Genomic DNA, 5,947 nt, shown 5'->3' on the forward strand with positions numbered 1-5,947 from the left:
TTCCGGCAAACTTCAACCGCGGAGAACTCGACGTGTGCGACTCGCGGATGCTCGAGCTAGTTTAAACTCGCTCGAGCTTTAAGCCACAACTCGAGTAGCTTGTCCAATTAAACTCGATTATTGCGACCCAAGCGAGAATACTCGAAGAGGCGAGCGGATGCGAAGAAGACGGCTTGGCAGAGATTGGATGGTGCGAAAGCGCCGGCGAAACTTACGCGCGATCGCAGCGCCACCGGGGAGGAGCTTTAATTGTCCGCGATGTAAAGAAAGAATAGAAATCGGCAACATGATTATTAGTCGTAGGTGTTCATTGTTGACAACTCAAGCTTAGGGGATAGATTTCGACATTTCGCCGTATTTTCGGTTCAATATCTTCTTCCTCGCTATTCGTCACGATTCTAAACTATTCCGGCGTATTATCAACGATTTATCGATCTCCGATAGGCGCCGACGGTTTATCGAGATGATCCGACCGATCAGGAACTGATCTGGAAAAATGTCAACCCAGTTATTACCGAAAGATACGAAAAGAGGATTTCCGCCAAGATTTGTCATCCACTACGTCATTCTTGGGGTTTCGATGAATTATCGGAACTTTGCGTATGAATAAATATTGCACAATTTTTACTCCAAAACAGGAAGACGAAAAGGTCGCACCGATTTTTCGATAAATCGTACGGAAAGCAATCTCGGGAAAAATAAATCGAGACGTTTGCCGAGACCAAGACCCACCGTGGAAGTAAATATCTCTCTGGCAGAACTCGATGCTCCATTTTGGACGACCGAAATCGAGCCACGAGCTCATCGGCAAAACCCGATTAGACCGGGATTAAGAGATCGAACCGAATCGATTGCGGCCTCAAAGCTCCATAGAGAGCCTTTAATTCCGCCTCCGGAATTCCGCGGAAATTCCTCCGCAGAGCCATTAGACCCTGCCGGGAAATATGCACGAATTGCCGCATTTCTCCGGCCAATAGAGATTTCTCAAATTTTCATTATACCTCACTTTTTAAATGCAAACTCATTCAACGCGATAATCGAGGATCGCGAGGATGTAATTTCTGCTGCCTCCTAATTTCATGGGATTTAGTCTATAATACTATTTTAATTCCTTCCCCATATATTGCATGCCAGTTCCAAAACTGGAAATCTACAATTTCACGGTAAAACCTCATTTTCACTCATTTGTGAGATAATGTGAAATTTGTTATGTTATTCCATTAACTGGAGCAGGCGACCTCGCATTGTTGCGAAGAAGCATCAGGCCGGTGATAAGAGGTGAAAAATATTACCTGAAGACCGATAGCACTATCGGCAAAGTCCTAAATCTGTGCAAGGAGGTAATTTGTGCTTTAACGGGGACATAACTAATAATTGGGAAATTGAATGTAAAAAGCGAGGTTCGGTTCGAGGGATATCGCAAATTTCGCCTACTCTCGTCGAACCGTATCCAGAGATCCAGGGGAAGAGCATCGCTTTGGGCACTCACGAACCTTAAAAGCACCCTCTGCCGTGGGAACGTAACTTAATCGGAATTAAATCCGATTTTATCCGCCTCTTTCATTCGAGAATCCGATTCCCCGTCAGGTGCCATCCAGCCGTGGCTTTCGAAACGACCCCATATCTACCTTTCGAAGAAATTCAATTCAGAAAGGAAGGAAAAGGTTGAAGTGACAAGAATGCGTCCGAAAAGCACATAGTCGGATTTCGAACTGTCTAAAAATAAATCATACAATGTTCATAATCTTAGTAAGCGGTGAAAGTATTACAAAAATGCAGGAAATAAAAATAATTGAAGTGAAAATTTCATCGAGCAATTTTGCTCACTTTTTGCGAGCGAGGCGAAGAGAAGAGTACATTACGAGAGACACCTTTAAAAGCTCATGCGAGTCCGTTTCATCGCAGGAGAATATACTGTTACTAATGTTGATAATTTATTGACAATTGCTGTCAAGTAAAGATGCGCGTCAAAGAATGAGAAATCGTATTACTCGACCTCATTTGCTGCTTTGAAGATGATTTACGCTAAACTCGTAACAAGGATTTAGAACTGTACGTAAATCATTTCACGAGCAAGTCAGTCCGCCATAACGTCACTACCCGGGACGAGGATCACGAAGAGAGTGGATTTTCAATACGGTAAAGGGAAACTCGAGGATATTAAATCCCGTCGATTTCTGCATTCCGGTAAATCCTCCAGCGGGTTTTACATCCCCTTAATGCCTTCCAGGGAGAGATCAGAAGACGCGAGAGTTGTAAGTAACTCGAGGAAAGCCCAGAGTTCTTGGCATCCTTTGCCCCCAATCGCGGATTTCCACGGAGGGCCGTACACGGCACGAAGCCCATAGTGGTGCACAGATATTTCCATTTAATCGAACAGCAGACATCTAACGTCGGATTTCCATTCGCAATATTCCTGGCTTGCGTTTTACATACTCGAAGGACACCCCGAAGACGCCGAATTATCGTCACCCCCGGAAAGGGACACGATGGAGCACTTCCGATATCGAGCCGAGTAAACCGATTCGCTTATTGGAATAACTATAAGAATACTAACGATAAGATTAGTCCAGTACTCCCCAGGAGAAAAAATGTCCGGAAACTGTCTCCGAAACTTTACTTCCAAAAAATCTCCCCCGCAACCCACGTCGAGGTTCCTCTCGTAGCTTACGAAGCTACCTTACATATTTAATTTTACGCCGCGGCGGGATTGCCTTATCCCCTCGGATTTTTTCAGACTTGTTTCGCCAGAGGGCTCGCGTCGTGTGGTATTTTTTTTACGCGGCGCGATATGGCTCGTAAAGTGGGAAAAAAATGTTTCACCATCGAGGGAATACGCGCGAAGAACGCGCCGCGTCCACCTGATTTTATGCCGCGTTTAAAGCGTCTCGCTGTATAATGCAGCACGAATGGATGCACCGGAATCCGTCGACGGGCGAATCGCTGCGTCTCTTCGAGTTCTTATACGCGTGTCGCCGATATATTAGAAATCCTTGGAATCTTTACGAGCCATTTTTTTTACCACGAACGACGCGAAGTCCCGGTCGATTTCTGCAAAGTGGAATGTTCGCCGGTATCGCCGGTATCACCGGTATCGAGATGCCAAGGATGTGACGGATATAGATAAAAAAAGTGCGTGAGGGTATATAAACGTTAAGTACTGGCTTTGCCCGGATTTCCGCAAGAATTTCTTAAAAAAAAAAAAGAATTCGATGTAATCTCACGAGATGAGTCATTCGAAAGCCTCGCGATACTTTCAATTTTACTACGAAATTTTCAGGGCATCGTTAACAATTTCCGAAATTTGTGGTTTTAGAGACCAGGAGGGAAGGGGGGAATTATTTGGCGAGTTACCTCGAACATCCCACTAAAAGCATTAATCTACTTTGTTCGGTAACCGGGCGAACGTTTACTCCATTATTTTCGTTTATACCGCCGTTACGGTGAAAACTAAAGCCCATGTTCAATACGATAACGCATAACGTTCGTTAACTCTAATTTCTAATAGAAGCTCTTAGACGTCGTGCGATAGCGCATGGAAAGTACGATGATAACGTCGGTTCCTGAATTTCGAGGCCTACGAACAGAGGTGAGGTAACTATTTGGCGAATTACCTCCAGCATGTCCCCAGGAGCACTAATCTACTTTGTTACGTTACCAGGCCGGCGTTTACGCCGGTTTTATCGGGACTGTAAAGTGCCGGCGATGGCCCCAGCCTCGAGGTTGTCGGCGGCGTTATGGTCGCCGACACACCCCAATAGCGGCCAAAGCGAAATGAAGATTAACCGAGGTGACCAAGGTACCTGGAATCGTTTCCTGCGACAAATTCAGGCCGAAAGGAGCCGATACCGGAAGATAATGGCCGCCTCTAAAAGAAACGAGCGCGGAAAGGTTGTTCCACATTTTCGGGGACATCCCTCAGATCGTCCCATCATCATCATCAATAGGTGCCTCGGAGTTGTAAGATAAAAGGGACGTGCAAATTCGGCCTCGCCCGAGGCGGGTCTTCCTTACCTTGGGAAAGCTCTGGGTGAAGGTGGTCCTCCAGGTGGTCCTCCAGGTGGTCCTCCGGGCGCAACCCAGAGCAGGACTAATTACAGCCTCGCCCGAGGGGACTAGGCCTCTTCTTTGGCGGAAAGCACCCCATTAAACCGAGGACGTCAATACGAAAGCTCGACCAGGCAATTCCACGAGCTGCGAGTCGTAAAGAAACCTTCCGACGATCCTCGAGATCGCGGAGGCCGGAAGTTTCCTGCTGACGAGACCGGAATTCCATTACCCCGAAACATCGGAAATCCAGGAGGGTTCTCTTCGCCCCCGGAAGCCCCAGGATCCTCCAGATTTCTCTCTACGGAATTTACTTCTCCAAGAAACTCTCGGTCTTCTTTATCTTTAACTCTTTTTAAATCAGGAGTTAGCGTCAATTTCCGCAGGGGGTGCCTATTATTCGTATCGCGTCTTTCAAGGATCTGGAATCCACGACTGTATTGTTTAATAAAAATTGATTCACCTGCACCGCATTTATCCACACACGCAGAAAAACAAATTTGGTTCATTTAACAAAATCGTCCGATCGACTGAATTTGGTTAATTTCAGGAAATGTTTCGGTCGAGCGAACCGAGTTTTAGTTCACTCGACCAAACTCGTTCGTTTCAATCGATTAAAGTGTTTTGGTTAAATTGTTTCGTTAATTTTGTTACGATTTTACGTTTTTTAAGCTTCGTTCCCGCTCGTGCAGTTTTTAGGTTGAAGTTGGATTAACCGAAGCTAAAGGGTCTAATTTGGCTAGTTAATCTAAACGTGGTTATTGGAAATTAACCCGCCGTTAAAACGTGCAACTCTTAGTAACCGTGGATTAACTTTTTGACCGAGGTTACTCCGGGTACGTCTTCCCGAAGGAAGGATTAAAAATGGCTGAAATGACAATAGCATCCGCGTGTTTTATGCATATGCATGCGGGGACGTGCCAAGAGGTGGACCCCTAATTCCGCGACATGAATTTCAGATTGAGCTCGTCAACGCCTAATTGCTAATCCCCGTCAAAGGAAGTCAATTCCGTGGAGCGTTCGCAGGATAGTCCCGGTCCTTTGGTGGATTCGCCAGACCGGGTCCAGACGAGGCTAATCCTCCAAAGGACCCGAGATGAGACGACAAGTGCACTCGTTAAAGCGACCCGTAACCAGAAACTCGTAATCCTGATCCTGCGGCTTCCGAGGACGCGAGACGGCCACTCCGCGCGGCAATTCCGTCTAAACGAAAGGGCTTCAAAGCTGCGGAATGCTCTTTAATTGCTTCCTGCTTTGGCTTTCGATTCCTGACACAAGAAACCTCGACGAACGCCCGATTTCCAGCTCCCCTTCCGGAAAAAAAAAAAATTCGCGACGAAAGATTCCCGTTTGGAGGACATTTTATGATTTTGTCGACGCGTGCTGGTATTAAATTTAATTATTAATTTGCAACATTTTTCTTTTGCGTTGTTGGTTATTACCGTCGACGAATCCTTCGTGGCTCGAGGTGCAACTTTGAAGAAGCTCTTGCAATTTCATCGAGGCGTCCTTCGCGCTCTGGGAATAAAAAATGATTTCTTTTTCTCACCTTTGCCGGTGCGCGACCTGTACCTCTCGCATTAAACGCCAAGGAGGGCCTCGATTCTACGTGCGTCACGACATGCTCGTTGCACATTTGCTATTGGGCTTAACTGGGTCGTCTTTTACAGGAATCACCGAATCGTGACTGGACGCTCGTAATCGCTTTTTGTGAGGGAATCCAGGACTTCTCTTCCGAGCTTCTTCCTGCACCGGAACTCTTTACGGTCGCCACGCGCCGAGTAAACGAATAAATTCATAACGATAGAAGGATAAATAAAATCCCAAGGAAAAGACCAAGGAGTGCACATCACAAGACAGCCCATAAATACTTCAGGTAATTTATTTAAACAAACGCCAA

Source organism: Orussus abietinus, unplaced genomic scaffold (genome assembly GCF_000612105.2).
Source record: "Orussus abietinus isolate OABI.00-Male unplaced genomic scaffold, Oabi_2.0 scaffold13, whole genome shotgun sequence".
Lineage (NCBI taxonomy): Eukaryota > Metazoa > Arthropoda > Insecta > Hymenoptera > Orussidae > Orussus > Orussus abietinus.